This window comes from Magnolia sinica, chromosome 14 (genome assembly GCF_029962835.1).
Source record: "Magnolia sinica isolate HGM2019 chromosome 14, MsV1, whole genome shotgun sequence".
Lineage (NCBI taxonomy): Eukaryota > Viridiplantae > Streptophyta > Magnoliopsida > Magnoliales > Magnoliaceae > Magnolia > Magnolia sinica.
In genome coordinates, this window is record NC_080586.1 from 11,905,270 (window position 1) to 11,923,343 (window position 18,074).

Genomic DNA, 18,074 nt, shown 5'->3' on the forward strand with positions numbered 1-18,074 from the left:
GAACAGATTGAATGGCAAATGAACATCACGGTGGTCCGTAGGAGGTTTCAACGGTGGGAATCACTATCCCCTCCTTTCTCTGGTGTGGCCCACCTAAGATTTGGATCTACCTCGTTTTTAGGCTCATGCCCTGGAATGATCTCACAAAATGAATGGACGGCGTGGATATAACACTTACATCATGATGGTCCATAGAACTTGGTGATGTCTACTATTAAAGTTTTGGATCAAGCTGATATTTGTGTTTTCCATTCATCCATGCTCACGTGACCTTATTAAACACCATGGACACATTAAGATACACCTTAAAAAGTTTTTAATAATAGGTCGGTCAATCACCACTGTTTCTTAGGTATGGTTCACCTGATAATTGGATCTAATTTATTTTTAAAATAATGCCCTAAATGATTTGGAAAATAAATGGATGGCATGGATACATAATAAATTCATTTTTAAGATAATGCCCTAAAATGATTTGGAAAATGACTAGATGGTGTGGATACATAATAAATATATTAAGGTAGAGTTGTACACGAACCGAGTTAGCTCGGTTAGCTCACTCGACTCCAGTAGAAAAAGCTTGGTTCGAAACTGAGTTCGAGTCTCAATCGAGCTATTTTTTTAGCTTGAAAAAGTTTCGAGCGGAGTTCGAGCTTGCCCGAGCTCGGCTTGACTTAGATCGAACCCCAACTCAAATTGAACTCGGATTAAACCAATTCGATGACTCAGTTATTTTGATATTGATGTTGCTCAACAAGTGTTTGATGAAATGACTCAACGAAGTGTGGGCGGGTGGCAAGGTATGGATATGAAACAAATACCCTTGTATCTTGATTTTAATGTTGCGTATTGAGTGTTTGATAAAATACTTGCAAACTAATATTGCTATTTTACATTCCTTGAGAAATTAAAGGTGCACTCCATGCGTTTGAGAAAATGCGTCATAGGCTCAATCTTGGCTCGAAGTGGCCCGAGCTACTGACCGAACAGAACCTAGCTGGCCAGTCTAGCTTGAGGACGGAGCCTTACTGAGTTTGATCTAGGGTCAGCTAGTGGTCGAGCTGAGTTGAGCTATGCCAAGCTCCACTCGTGTACACCTCTACAAGAAGGTGAGCCTCGGGGTAAGAGCCGCACCGTCTTACATGAGACCCACTGAGAAATTGACCACTGTAAAGCCCACCTTTTACCCACTAAACCATTATGTATAGACATACTATTTGTAGATGAAAATGCCCTTGTAGCTAGGTGGCACCGTGAAAAATATCGCTACTGATTGAAACCGTAGCCATTGTGAAGGATGAAATGCACGGGAGCTATCCTATAGCTACGGTTATAATTCGTAGCCATAGGTAAAGGAATTTTCTTGGAAAAGTAAAGTTTAGGAGTGGTTAGAAAAGATGGTTGGTAAAAAGTGGGGTTTACAGTCATAAATTTCTCAGACCCACCTGATCCTCCGCTCTCCGTATTGCTTGCGTTACCTTCGCACACACAAAGTTGCGTTTGGACTCTGGCATCTATGTCACCATCTGCACTTTCAGTTGGGGCCAATTCACTTTTGGAAGGCTTCCTTAGAATGTCATACCGACACGCTGATCCAAACCATCTAGTGAGTGTCATGCAAAAAATGGATGTACAAGATCGTTCATAGGGAGGATAGGTCCAGTCACAGATATTTAGAACCATCTGATTTCACGTGATTTTTTAGCGAGAATAGAAGAAGAGGTCCACCTGATGGACGGTTCGGATGTGAATGCCAATAAGTCCAAATGCAACTATGTTCTAGGTTTCCATGAACTAAGCCCCCACACTATCCAAATGATTAGATGCTTTTGCACGTAAGTTTGGTGGTACCGACATCTGACCGCCCGCTGACGTCTTTCCGAATGATACCATTTTATTCGAATCCTCGATCATTTATATGTATTCGAATCATGAACGATTTTAAGGAATATGCTTTGTTGCTTTTTTCAGTCCAGCTACTCAACTTCAGTGCAACGTACCTGCACGCAGCCCATCGGTAGAGATGCAACCTGATTGCTACATTGCTTGCAGTGGGGCCCATCAACAGTCTGGCTGGTCCATTTACACTCCTAATCATAGGCCACCATCGCAGGTTCTGGATCTCCCCTCTCATAGGAAGTGCTTGCATGTGTGCAACATCCGGGTCATTCATCAGGTGGGCTCCACTCTTAAGTAGATACCGGATCGATAGAGAAATGCTTTTATACTCACGTAGAGTGTAATGGTGATAGGCAAGTACGCAGAAGTTTACGGGAACTGCATTAATGGAATATAAATAAGTCAAACTAAATGTCCAAAATATACTTGATATCTTACATGCAGCTAGAGGTGGGCATTGAGTCGAGTCGGACTGGATTGTGTCCAAATTGACTTGGTCTGAAATTTTCAAGGAACTGACCCGAACTCGATCCGATCTGAGACTGAGTGCAAGTCAGATGACTCGATCCGATCCAATGCACTACTGGCCCGACCCGAACCGAGTTTGACTCGGTCAAGGAAACTGAGTTGGATCGGGTTGAATACGATTCGGATCGAGTCTTCCAAAATAAAAAGAGCTCGAGTCAATAGTATCAAAATGATGATTGCTAACTATACACATAAAAGAAAGACGTGAATGAGGAAAGCACGGATTCTTGTAATTGATTTCGAGGGACAAGGTAACCAAAAGACTTATTCCTAATGCAACTCACTTGGAGATGTTCTGTTCCCATTTCATCACCCAACAAAACTGAATTGATTTGGTCGAGTCTACCTCGCATCAAAACCATATATACGGGTCTAATACCCTAAATCCAAAAAAACTGATTGGAAAAAAAAAAAAAAAAGAAGGGAGGGGGAAAAGGGAAGAAAACTGCACTTGTTATGTCGTCTGATCGATGAGATCCGTTGAATCAACTCAAGAAGAGAAGATTGAGCAAAGGAGAAGTGAAGGAGGGATCAAGGGCTTTGGAGAGTTTGAGATATCTTAATATGAATACAGCAAGAATCATTCGTAGAAAAGCTCTGCAAGACAACAACCATAAAAATCCCTTCATATCCCTTCATATTTGAGATGGGTGTGGTGCTGCTCGATCGGGTAGAGAAGAGGGATTAGGGTTTTCGTTCGGGTAGAGCGTGGTAAATTTTTTATTTTTTTATTTTTTATTTTTCAAAAGAAGAAGAAGAAAAAGTTAAAATAGGTTATATATATAGGACCGGATCGATCAGTCCGGATTGACCATTGACCCAAACTCGACTCGTTGTGCGGTCAGATCTGAGTGGGCCTACTCAATTCGACCCGATCCCGGCCTTCGGTTCGGGTCGGATCGGATCTGACCGGTTCAATTGGGTTGGATCCGTCCATTCGAGTCGGATCTTACCCAGCTCTAGATGCAACAGTCTACACTAGACCTAATATGGTTCGACCCAATGGTCAGAAAGCTTACTCATGGTAGCACCACCTCGCGGAAGATTAAGACAAGATCCTTGCAGCCGATTAAGCAGAAGTAAATCATAAATATTAATATGGTCATGGTCAAGGGATACATGTCAAATAGTCAAAATGATCAAGAACACACAACTATCATTCAAACACATAATAAAATGTGAAAGGCCATAATTCGTATAATGGCCTAAAGGATTGTACTTAATCGAATAGTTAGTTGGTGATAATATACTCTAGAACATGTGGCAAAATGTGATTGTTTGTACTTAGAAAATAACTAGATAAGATAATGAAGATAATGGGGATCATCCTTAAGATAAAAAAAAATATAATCAAGCACATTTGCTAATTAACTAATTAATTGACAGTAGATAACGAAAATTGATTTTGAATTCTAGTAATTGCCTTACGTGCCTATACATAACGAAGAGTTTTGGACCCATGGCACTCTGACACAACTTTCCAATACAACGCAATGCTGCCTATCTTTTATCCTTCAAGGACACATATCTTAGTTTAGTTTTGATGTAACTAGTCCACTACTAGTCAGCGGAATGCCGTAGAAAACATGGATTGATTAGATTAGTTATCCCTCAAGTGTATGTCCATGATTACACTGCTTAACCACTAGAAAGATTTCTAAGTGTTTGAGTAAATCAGTTCTTTATCCCACCACAATGATGTAAACCTAAGCGACAACAAACCTGGATATAACCATAGGTATTAGAATTTTGGATCTAACTCCACTACTAATCCGTGCACTTTGTAGAAGCACGACAAATGAAGATAAAATAATATAATAAAGCAGATAACCAAACTAAAAGGAATCAACCATAGAAGTCATGATATTTTATGTGGAAAACTCTTGTGGGAAAAAATTACTATACAAGGTGACTAAAATATCAACTATAATCAAAACCTTGAAGTACACCACTCACCTTCTTCAATTACAGGGTCGTCCGATCTCCCTTTGCTATGCACAACCCTTGGAAAACCCATCCCAAGCCCTTACAAACGTTGGAAAATCTCTCACCTCGCAAACCCTTACCCTTAGAAAGAAAACATTCGTCTGGTTCAAGCTCTAATTCAGAATTAGACTTAAATAGCCTTTTACTTACGCAAAAACACGCAAACTGTCAATCTCACCTTTAGTCGACTGAAGGTCAACCGATCTTTTAATAGACTCTCAGTCGACCGAAACAATCCTCGGTCGACTAAAAACATCACAGCGAGGTTTGATCGACCTAAAGATTTCTCGATTAACTGAACTTCCTCTGCAGTTAAAAGGCAGAATGTAATACATCCTGCATAACAATCTCCACCTTGACTTGTATTTTGCCAAGTCACCCTAAAGTTCTCTCATATAACCTTCACCTTCAGTTTAAACTGCTCCTTGCATTTTTCACTTGAAATGCAACTCCATCCACACCCTTGTGCAAGGGTACCCAATTTCATTAATGGCTAGTGAAATTGATCAAGCCCAAGCAATGCTTGAATTTCTATGTAGTCACCGACTTTGTCAATATGTCTAAGGCATTCTCATTCGTATGAATCTTCTGAAACAAAACCTCTTATGAAAGTAATTGACTCTCTTATCTTGTGGAATCTCGTGTTGATGTGCTTGGTTCGTGCATAATACACTTGATTCATCGCTAAATGGATAGTACTCTGACTATCACAATACAACCGAATTACCTCCCACTTCAATCCAAGTTCTCCTATCAGACCTTTCAACCATAATGCCTCATTTGATGCCTCTGTTGCAGCCATGTATTGTCCCAGTTGTAGACAATGCTATCGTAGACTGTAGCGTAGATCTCCAACATATCGGTCCGTCTTCTAATGTGAAGATATATCTCATAGTGGACCTCTTGTTGTCTAGATCGTTTGCATAATTAGAATCTACATAGCTTACAACTCCACCTGAAGTTCCATATCCCCCGAACATAATTCTAGTATCGACTGTGCCCTTGAGATACCTAATAATCCACTTTACAATATTCAAATGTTTTTTCTATGGATTTGTCATATACCTACTAACTACATTGATTGCCAATGAGATATTTGGCTTTATGCAAACATTGCATACATCAGACTCCCCACTGCATTAGCATACGACACCTGTGACATTTATGAAATATCTTCCTCTGTGCTTAGACACGATCTAGCTGACAGCTTAAAGTGGCCTTCTAGACGCATGTTAACTGGCTTAACACTTTTCCATATAGAACCTCTCTAGCACCTTTTCCACATAACCCATTTAAGAATGCCACAGTTTCTCAAACTCTCTATCTCTACTTATCTTCATGCTTAGGACCTTCTTCGTGGCGTCCAGATCCTTCATGTCAAACTCCTTACTCAACAAAGACATAAGCAAGAGTATCTTATTCTTGTCCTTTGCAACAATCAACATATCATATACATAAAGTATAAGTAGAATGTAGGACCCATCCTCAAGTACCATGTACTAAATGCAGTAATCATACTCGCACTTGTGATATTCAATCTCCACCATGTAGGAATCGAACCGCTTGTACTACTGCCTCAGTGACTGCTTAAACCCATACAACGACTTCTTCAGCCTATACATGTGGCCTTCCTTATCAAGCAACCTGAAACCTTCAGGCTGCCTCATGTAAATGACTTCCTCCAAGTTCCCATGAAAAAAATATTATCTTCATATTGAGCTGTTACAATTCCAAATTGGATTTCACTACCATTGCTAGTAGCACCTTAATTGGGGCATGTTTCATGATCGGAGAACAACTCGTTGTAATCCACTCATTCCCTTTGTGAGTACCCATTCGCTACGAGCATTGCCTTGTACTTTTCATCATTCATTTCTGTTAATGCTTTTTATTCCTATAGACCCACTTGCACCCTATAATCCATTGACCATTAGGAAGCTTCACCTACTCCATGTCTGATTCTTATGTAGAGATTCCATCTCCTCCACCATGGCCGACATCCACTTGTTGTCATCCTTTCTAGATTTTACATCTTGAAAGGTGGATGGATCTCTCTTCCTGTGAACAATACAAAAGACACAATGTTCTCAAACCTGTACCAAATCGAGGCTCCAATGGTTCTTTCTCCTTATTCTTGGCTATACTTTCTTGAGTATCCTGCTTATTATTTTGCTTAATGTCTTACTCCTGTTAATTTTCATCTTCAGTCACCTGCTCAACTAGCTTCACCTGCATCGATAATTTCTCAGTCTCACAATGATTTTTTGACTTCCCTTCAATATCCTTGTTGGCCTCCAACATTGATGTCTCATCAATGATGACATCTCTGCTAATGATAATTTTTTAAGAGTCAACATCCCAAAGCTTGTAAATCTTAACACATTTCTCATACCTAAGAAATATGCACTTCTTAGACTTTGGATCCAACTTGACCTCTATCCACTGTACATATGAACAAATGTTGGACCTTGAAGATTCTTAATCTTAAGTAATCAATGTCCTTACCAGTCTAGACTTCCTCTTCAACCTTAGAGTCTAGCGTTGTAGAGGTGACCAATTTTCTATGTGGCAAGCCGTATTCATTGCTTCAGCCCAGAAGCTTTTATGTAGCCCCGCATACAACTGCATATATACTTTTCACTCTCTCCAACAGAGTTTTGTTCATCCTCTCTGACACCCCGTTTTATTATGGGGGTTCTTATATAGTTGAGAAGTACCTTGTCATGCTTTAATCTTTGTAAAATTTCATGAATTCTGCCTCTGTAATTCGTACAATTGTCTGACCTGAAACACTTAACCTGTCTCTCGATTTGTTTTTCTACTTTCCCCTTTCATTGCTTGAACTTAGCAAAAACCTCAAACTTGTGTTTCAAGAAGTAAACACAAACCTTCCTCAAGTAATCGTTTATAAATTTCATAAAGTATCGTGCTTATCCCTTAGACAGTGTTGTAATCAGCTCCAGGAGATCTGATTTTTCCACATCTCTGGGGGAGATTTCTCATCTAGGACATTGTACATGACTTCATCTGATAAACATAAATGGATGGTGCTCATAACTTTCTCCCCGAGATCGCTCCAGTCATTATCCAATATCTTCTCAGGTTTTGTTTACAAGAATGCCTTGTGAAACTAGGACATCCCTGACCTTCCGCTATCACAAACTAAAATTGTTCTTCTCATCAAACTTCCTTATATCGAATTTTGATCCTAACATCTTCGTTGAATCTTGAACGTTCAACCTAACACTTTGATACTACTTTGTTGCAGTAAATCAACTTCTGATCACACCACAACGATGTAAACCCGAGCCACAACAAATCTAGATCAAACCTTATCTATTAGAAAATTGGATCTAATCCCGTTGTTAATCCGTGCGCTTTGTGAAAGAACGGCCAATAAAAATAGAACAATATAATAAAATAGATAACTAAACCAAAAACAGTCAACTACAGTGCTCATAATATTTTACATGGAAAATCCTTACGGGAAAAAAACACAGCATAAAGTGACAAAGATATCAACTATAATCGAAACCTTAGATTACACCACTCATTTTCTTTGATAACAGGATCACTCGATCTTCCCTTACTATTCATAACCCTTGAAAAACTCTTCACAAGCCCTTACAAACATCGGAAACCTTCTCACCTCGCAACCCCTTGCCCTTATAGCGAAACTATTTGTCTAGCATAATCCTTAATGCAGAATTAAGCTTAAATACCCTTACGAAAAAAAATGGATAAACTGTCAGTCTCACCTTCGGTCGATTGAGCTTTCAACAGGGACTCTCGATTGACCAAAAACATCACAACAAGGTTCGGTCGACCCAAGGATTTCTCGGTTGATAGAACTTCCCTTGTAGTCGAAAGGTAGAATGCAAGGCATCCTACATAACACTAAGTTACGAACAAAAGGCCAACAAGGTTTTTTCACCTCATGCTTAGAGCTTTTGGTGGTTGTCCTACCAACAAATTTAACTCATGCAACGAACAGACGATCATTTAACCATGATTGTCTCGCCTACAAAGCCTAGTCGAGTGACGAACAAATAGTTGAATCACAACAAACTTGCATATAAAGTAAGGTTCCAAGGAACAAACAGATAGTCGTTAGGCACAACTATCTTGCCTATGAAGCCCGGTTCACTCCAAATGATGAATAGACAACCATCTCGTGACCTACGATTGTTTTGCCTACAAAGTTCAATCGAGCGAAGAATAGATCATATAGATTATTGTATTAATGACTGTCTTACCTATGAAGCCTAATTGATCAACAAACAAATTATCGTGCTTGACGAATGTCTTGCCTACGAAGCTTGGTATCTTGCCAAGCGATGAACAAATTGTTGTTAGTTATCTGTTTCTTTTCCTTTTATTTATATTTTTGCTAATTGTAAGCATTCATTAAATATTAATAGAATACTTTCAACCTTAAGACTCCTCGAGTTGTATAAGCTGTTGTGCACTTAATTGAAAATTCGTCTGTTCATAACAAAAAAAGAATTCAGTAGCACACATTGAAAATTAGAAGGATGAACCACCTCCATCACAAACTGCCCAATTCTTTGTAATTGATGGTTGGATAGACAGTTGATCCATACAAAACTTGGTCTTAATCAGTCTATTTCATTAGCACACATTCGGTTCAATTCAAACTGCACTCAGCTCTAACATGCCCAACACGTACACACAACACTAATGACCGAATTTGAACTAAATGATAAGATGAATAACAATTTAATTTTAGTACATATTATAACCATTAAAATGAAATTGGTGAACATTTATTTATGAAATATCCAAGGGTCCAATTTCAATAAACAAGCAGCCACGGCTCAAACTTTAGGAATGGTCAACTAATATAATTTTTAGATAGTAACTTACCCACCATTTCACAAATACTCAATTTACATTGAGTTAAAATATCCCACATGTATCATTTCTAATTGCCTGCGTATCAAGTATCACTCACAGCTAGAATATCAAATAACTTCCCTTGGCCAATATGATAATCAGTTTGCCCATGCAAGCACATTGAATGCCGACTGTTTGTCACTTTCTCTTAGCTGTCTATTCTTTTTGTACACATGCAGCCCACAAATGATAACATCTGCTTGATTTTGACGAACATCTACAGGGGGCCCACCTAATTAGGATTTACTGATCATAAAAAAAGGAATATATTAATTGGTCACTGATCAAGCTGGGGTCACACATTGTTCATTCAACACTGTGCGGCCCACTCGAGATTTTGCTCTACCTCAATTTTGAGATCATATCATAAAATCATCTGAAAAAATAGATGGACGGAATGGATTAGACACATACATCATGTTGGGTCACATAGCACACAACAAGCCATTGGCTGGTGGCAGGGCGAGTAGCCAGTCCGTTCCCGTCGAAGGGAACTATTGGAGGGAAACGGATTGGCTACGCCACCAGCCCGGTGGCTGATGATCGGTGCTCTATGGGCCCCATTATGGCCCCACCATGATGTATGTATTTCATCCATTTTCATAGATCATTTTAAGGCTTTATCTAAAAAAAAATGAGAGGGATATAAATCTCAGGTGGACCACACCACAAGAAAACAATAGCTATTGGATATCCACCATTAAAATCCTCCAGGCCCACTGTACTTTTTATTTGACATCCAATCTATTGATTTGCTCATACAGACCCAGGTGAAGGGAAAAAACAAATATCAGCTTGATCCAAAACTTTTATGGCCCCTAGAAAGTTTTAAGTGGTCCACGTTCATTCAACATTGTTTCCTGTAATGTAGTCCACTTGAGATTGGGATATACCTCAGAATTTTTATCTCATACCATAAAATGATTTAGAAAAATAGATGGACGGCATGGATGAAACACATACATCATGGTGGGGCCCACGGAGCACCGACCATCAGCCCTCGGCAGGCGGCGGGGAGTAGCCAATCCGTTTCCACTAATCGAACGTTTTGAACCATCCAATCAATCGCTTTCACAGTGTTGGTTAGGAAACAAAAAAGCGGGCAAAGGTCCCCGCATCAATCTTTTAAAATCCGGACCACCAGAACCAGTGGTCTATCCGGGCCCACTTGCTGTTAGAGATAGTTTTCGGATTTGAAAGTCAGTTTACTTTTCGGGTCCAATCTGGACCCATTCCGCCTTGGCAGTTTGCATCCGCACCATTATCCTGTTTTCTTTTTCATCGTAATTAATTCAATTTTAGCATCGTCGTGATGCCACAGAGCGAGTCGATTGGAACCGTGGTCGGACCCATTTGGACCGGACCACCCAAAACACGAGCTGGCTTCCGGTTTTGTTTTAAATATTAAATCAATGGTCCACCTTCCATAACGAGACACTTAGACCAGTGTTTCGATTGGATATCAAGAAAGAGACAAATGGAAGGGGGAAAAAGTAATCAGTGGCTATGAAATTAACTTTCAGGAACGAAAATGATTGATGGTCGGAAGGATTTTGATGGAAGCTTATTGCGTCCTGCCTAGATGATAGTCCGTACACACAGGGCTCTGTGGGGCCCACTGTGATGTATGGGTTTTATCCACGCCTTCCATCTATACATTTTGCCAGATCATTCTAGGGTACGAGGAAACAGATTGGCTACTCCCCCTGCCACCAGCCAAGGGCTGATGGTCGGTGCTCTGTGGGCCCCACCATGATGTATGTGTTTCATCCATGCTGTCCATCTATTTTTTCAGATCATTTTATGGTATGAGGCCAAAAATTAGATATATGCCAATCTCAAGTGGACCACATTACAGGAAACAGTGTTGAATGAGCGTAGACCATTAAAAACCTTTTGGGGGCGTAAAAGTTTTGGATCAAGCTGATCTTTGTTTTTTTCCCTTCACTTGGGCCTGTATGACCTAATCAACAGATTGGATGTCAAATAAACAACACAGTAGGCCTTATGAGGATTTTAATGGTGGATATCCAATCACTATTGGTTTCCTATGGTGTGGTCTACCTGAGATTTACGTCCCTCTCATTTTTGGGATTAAGCCATAAAATGATATGTAAAAATGGATGAAACACATGCATCATGGTGAGGCCCACATATCACTGACCATCCGGGAGTAGCCCATCTGCCTCGAAGGTATGAGCCAAGGGCCTGTCTGGAAGTGTAGAATTGGACCCCCTGGATTTGAAATCCTCTTGTTGTGCTTGGCACCCTGAATTAAGAATCACTTGTAATCCAAAGGTAGCTATGTATAGTGTATTAATAAGGGTTTGAATTTAATTACTAAATCAACTTTGATATCTTTAATTAATTTAAATATGTAATGTTTGACATAATGGTTATAATAAGCCTGTTGAAATATATACTTTGCCTGAAAATAATGAAATTCGAAGTCTCGAATGAGCCACAAGCACAAGATCACATCTGAGTGACTAATCAATAATTTTTATCAATTGATTTATATGGACAATGTTTGGACGGCACATATCATCATATTGAAGTAATTATAATAATTCAATTGATAATTTAATTGTTTTAGGATATCATCAGTGGGTCATGCGTCCAATAGCTTAATAGCGGAGTGACACACATGTTACACATGCAACTATTGGAAAGATTTTAAATGTAATTTAAGCTTTCACCTTAGATTTCAAACTCCATTTTTTAGGGGATTTGAAACCCCCGGTTACTTTATGTGCCAAACCTGTTAGGAATCCCCCAAACCTCTAAATCCATGGTGCCAAAAGACCCAAAAAATGAGACAAACATGAGGGCAAGTGGACCACATAGTAGGGATTGAACAACCAGGTGAAAGTTTTAGATGAAGCTGATATTTGTGTTTTACCTTCATGCATGCATAACTGACCTTGTGAACAAGTTAGATGTCAAATAAACATACAGTAGCCATTAAGAAGGTTTCAATGGCAGATGTCATTATCACTGCTGCTTCCTATGATGTGGTCCACTTGAGCTTTACATATACCTCATTTTTAGGCTCATGATATGGATAACGTGGATAAAACGGATCCATCACAGTGGGCCCCACAGATGTAGGAGCTGTGCGCAATCTGCTTCCAAATTTGGACAGGACTGTCGAGTAGGTTTGCTGGCGTACATCCGGAGGCATTGGTATAAGATACGTAGGGAACTTAACCTTTGAATCTTTTGTTTCCAGTGATCTAAACAGCTTAAAGGATGTTACTTGCTTTGTACGGTGGATAGTCAACAAATAAAAGCAATCAATTCGTTTATTTTAACCCTTTGATAATTTGATTCTTTTGATTTGAATATAGACGGTCATCGTAGACTTTTTAATTGACTTTTTGTTTTTTCTAATAAAAGGTTTATTTATTCAGTTGCAGATTGCCTACTCAGGCTGATGGTACCAGGGACCCACCGTAATGTATTTGTTTTATCTATGCCGTCCATCTATTTTTACAGATCATTCTAAGATGTGATCCAAAAACTTAAGCAGATCAAAATCTCAAGTAGACAACACCACAATGAAAGTGATTTAACACCAACCATTAAAAACTTCCTAAGGGGAAAATGCAAATATAAGCTTCGTATGAGTTTTTAGTGGTGAGCATTTAATCACCACTATTTTGTTGAGGGTCAAATATTGCATATTAGACCCCATTGATTACATGGATTTACGATTATGATATTGCTTAACGGCCTGAATTAATTGTGTTTGTAATGCAGGGTGTGTTTACGAGCTTGAATGGGAAATAATACTAAAAGCAGAGATTTAATGCTCAGACATCACCAAGGCATTGGATGGGAACAATATTGAGGTTTTACGCGCCAGAGATCGGAGAATTCCAGCCACTCATCCTAAATGGGCCTGAAAAGTATCCAAATGTCAAGATCACAGGGTTTCCACCATCTGTTCAGCTCGAAACTTCATACATGTGATGGGGATCATAAATTAACTGTACATATTAAATTTCAGCCATTGAAGATCTCAGAAAGTGGGCCAACGGATAGATCAGTCCATTAATCTCCAATTTTAGGCCCACCTATAATCTGGATATTCTTCTAAATTGTCCTCAACGGTTTAAATAATATGATAGAAGGGATGGATGGATCAGATCTCCCACGAGTATCACAGTGAGGCCCCCCTTGAGTGACATGTGCAAAGTGCACATGTACACTAGCTGTGCACCGGACCAGCCGGGCTGGTCAAAGTCGGTGTGACCAACCTTTCTTCCTAAAAACGGGATTCGCCAGCGTCCGTGTAACGGACGGACTCTGTTCGTCTCGCGGAAGATAGTGGGCCCCACACAGCAGTCATTTGAAGGATCCGAACCGTTTATGAGACTCACACCGCCCATCTCACTCAGGCCTAGGTGGATAAATTTCAAAAGACACCGAAGATCAGTTTTCGATCGTTAAAACGGACGACGGACGGTGGAACAAAGATCACGAGGGTCACACCGAAACAGACTCAAAATCAGCCATTCCAGACCGAAATTGCGAGGGGAATGAAATGAACGGAGTGGATTGTCCATAGAAATTAGATAATGGGCCCCACCGAGAGTCCAGCGCCGGCTGTTTCGGGCTTTGTTTACACAGTCCGCGCGTGCCTGGCCAATCCGGGCCATTCTGCGGTCATAGAAATGGTCGGTCCGTCCATCTAGACCATCCAAAATGTTCTTAACGTGGGACCGTCCATATCCAAGTCGACTGAACGCCTCAGATCTCGTATGTGCGGCTGTGATGTTCAGTCCAAAAGGCAAGTCGGTGCTGCAATTCCATGGTTGCGCATGCTGCTGCGTAAGAACCCCACCAATAGTAGCAACATCAAGATCCTTCCATCCGACTTCTCCAGCGCTGGATAGCTATAAGAAAGAGGGAGAGAACGGGAGGAAGGGGGAGATCGGTTTTTGCTTTTGGACGATTGCAAGGGAGAGCTGAACATGGAGCTGGACGTGGAGAGTATTATCTATTTTTTTTCTTTTTCTTTTCTTCTTCTTCTTTTGTTTATTTCGAATTTAGCCTCATCATGTCTTTTCTAGGCTAACCCTCTTAGCTAGAGCTAAGAGATGAAGCTTGTAGCGTGATGGGAGTACTCCTATGGCTTTGATTCATGTTAAACTGATTTTGATGATAGTTGATTTCATGGAATACTTTCAAGTTTTTAATGATTTATTGTGACTTAAATTACAATATATTTGCGATGACTTTGAGTATGTCCATTCCCTTATTGTGACTATGCAGTTAGGAAACCCTGTTGTTCACCATTGCCCCTTGGACATAGTTGGATGAGGGAACTCTTCCTGACATTCATACATCACTCAGATTGGCTGTGAATTAGTTTGATTTTGTTGTTTGCTTTGTCTCATGGGCATGGTTTTGTGATGGAATCCACTCTAATTTACACCCGTCTGATCTCGTGAAAACTAGATCAAGTAAGTTCAGTTTAATTTCCATAATTCTTGATGCAGGCATAAGATCTCTCTGATCTCTACGAGTGGATCCTCTGAATCCCTAGTTTCCTTCCTCTGAATTCCTTAAGTTTTATATTAATCTCTCACCATTATTCATCACTTTATATTGGATTTAGATTTCATCTTAGGCTAGTCCTATTTCTACTTAGTTTCAAGTAACGTACAAGTATCAGTCCCTTGGGATTCGACCTCGGTCTTACCGAGTTTATTACTATATCACAACCCTATACTTGGGGAGTGAACAAGTTTTTGGCGCCGTTGTCGGGGATTGACGGTTACATTTTTCTGAAATTAATTAGTTTTAGAATTGGGTTAGGATTAAGATTTTACTAACTTTAAGATAAAAGTTTTTATTTTATTTTTAGAAACTATTATTTTATTTTTAGAAACTAACCTGTTTTCCTGTTTTGTAGGATCCTGAAATAACTTCTAAATTGGTAATCCTTTTCTAATTCCTTTACTTTTTCTACTTTTACTATTAGGGTTTAAATTTTAGAAATTTTCTAATTCTAGTATTTTCCTATTTTTAGGAAGTAGTTTATTTTTAGAAACTTTCCTCTTTTTGTTTATAGAAACTTTCTAATTTTAGCTCTTTTAGAATCTAATTTTGTTTCCTAATTTAGTTTTGGAATTTTTTCTAGAAACTAACTTTCCTATTGTGTAGGCTTTTAAGGTAGAAATTTCTAATTCGGTAAGCTTTCTCTCTACTCTCTATTTTTTATTCTCTTTCAATAATTTACTTTCTAGATTAGAACTTTCCTAATTTATTTTAGAAATTTCCACTCCCTTTTAGAAATCAGTTTACTGCTATCTTTGTTTTAAGGATTTTTCTTCTCTTTTTTAGAATCTAACTTATTTTATCTTATTTTGCAGGTTTTTAACTTAGGGACTCCAAGTTGGTAACTTCTTTCCAAACCTCTCATTCTTTGTAGACTTTCTTCTCCTTTCTTAGAATTAGGTTTTGAATTTGATTGAGGGCTGCGAGTGTTTCATGCCCAAGTGGGCCCGTGACAACACTCGACGTCTCTTGACTGAAGGAGGATTGGTTGAGGGGTTGACTATCCATCGCAGGACTAGACACCACTCGAAATCCCCTGAGTTAATTGAAGTGATGGCTGGAAACCAACCTCTTCTACCCCAACCTAGGGTGGAGGACATTCAGGATGAGAATGAGGTGTATCAAGCACCCCCGCCACGTACTTTACGAGATTACTTACAACCAGCGGGGGTGAGTACCCCTTCATGCATGATTTTTCCTGAAAATACAGGACATATGGACATCAAGCCAAGGGTTATCCAACTCCTTCCTAAGTTCCATGGGCTTGAATCAGAAGAACCATATCTACATTTGAAAGAGTTTGATGAGATCAGAGCCACTTTATATTTTCAAAATGTGTCTGAGGGCACAGTCAGGCTGAGACTCTTTCCTTTTTCCTTAAAAGAGAAGGCTAAAACGTGGTTACATTCACTGCGTCCTAGATCTATTGGCACATGGAATGATATGCAAATGGAATTTATAAAAAAATTCTTTCCACATCATAAAACAATTACCCTTAGAAAAGCAATCATGAACTTCACCCAAAAGGAGGATGAAACATTTTACCAATGTTGGAAAATGTTCAAGGATTTGGTCAGTTCATGCCCACAACACGGCTTTGAAACGTGGCGCATTACAAATTTTTTCTACGATGGACTGACATCTTCCATGAGCCAAATGGTCGAGACAATGTGTAATAGAGAATTCATTAATAAAAATGTTGATGATGTATGGGATTACCTCGATAGTCTTGCTGAAAAAACACAATCATGGGACTATTACCCAAAGTCGAACACCACGTCTAGGCCGACTCAATTAAAGGAGAAAGGTGAATTATATCTCTTGAAAGAAGAGAATGATCTCAAGTGTAAAGTAACTACGCTCATAAGGAAAGTTGAGGCCATGGAAGGAAAGAAGGATAAGGTTAATGAAAGTGTTTGCGGCATCTGTGATTGCAACATTCATACAACTGAAAATTGCCCTACAATACCCGCATTTTGAGAAGTGTTGAATGAACAATTCAATGCCGTAAATAATTATCAAAGACCTTTCAATGGACCAACCTCTAATACGTATAATCCTGGTTGGAAAAATCATCTAAACCATAGTTGGAGAAATGGACAAATTGCTACCCCTCAAAGTTTCTTTAATCAAAATCCAAATCAGGGGAAACCTCAAGAAGAACCGGTTCAAAACTCCATGCAAGAGCTGACCCATGCAATGCGAGACTTTATGCAAAAGATGGATTCACGTATGACGGTTATAGAAAAGGGGATGCTTCTTGCACAACTGCTCCCCAATCCTAAACTGCAATACGAGATAGGTGATCCCAGCTCTTCAAATCAAATGGGGTACGCTAAATCCATCACCACTCTTAGGAGTGGGAAGATCATTGATAAAACCCTTCCGGTTAGGCCCGAAAAGCCTCAAGAACCAGAAGAGGACAACAATAATGGATCTAGTGAGGCCCCACAAAAATTAGAACTGGAACTTCTAGAAAAGCCAGTTGCTCCATTTCCTCAACAGTTGGTTGCACTAAAATCTCTCTCTAACTCTCAGGATATCCTAGAGGTGTTGAAACAAGTGAAAGTCAACATTCCTCTACTTAATGTCGTAAAACAGATACCTTCATATGCTAAATTCCTGAAAGACCTATGCACGACCAAACGACGGCAGAGTATTCAAAAGAAGATCTTCTTGACCGAGAAAGTGAGTGCTATCCTAAAGCAAGACGTGCCACATAAATTTTAAGGTCCCGGTAGCCCAACCATATCATGTGTAATCGGAGACCATCGAATTGATCATGCACTTCTTGACTTAGGAGCGAGCGTCAATCTGATTCCCTACTCGGTATACAAACAGTTAGGTTTGGGTGAATTAAAACCCACCCTAACCACACTACAACTTGCTGATCACTCTGTTCGTGTTCCAAGAGGGATAATTGAGGATGTGTTGGTCTAAGTTGATAGATTTTACTACCCTTTAGATTTTATCATCCTGGACACCGAACCCATCAATACCATGAGCACTCAGATCCCCGTCATTCTTGGTCACCCATTCCTTACCACTTTAAACGCAATTATCAATTGCATGAATGGTGTCATGACCATGTCTTTTGGGAATATGACATTGGAGTCAAACATCTTTTTCAATAACGACAGAAACTTAGAGGATGATGACGATCTCCACGACGTTAA

The 18,074-nt window shown here is 39.5% G+C and overlaps 1 non-coding gene across 1 annotated transcript; it reads right to left on the reverse strand.

Moving 5' to 3' along the window:
- Positions 1-16,389: 16,389 nt before the first annotated feature.
- LOC131226507 (small nucleolar RNA R71) lies at positions 16,390-16,496 on the reverse strand. Its single transcript, XR_009161884.1, has one exon. It is a non-coding gene; the product is annotated as a small nucleolar RNA R71 (small nucleolar RNA).
- Positions 16,497-18,074: the final 1,578 nt, after the last annotated feature.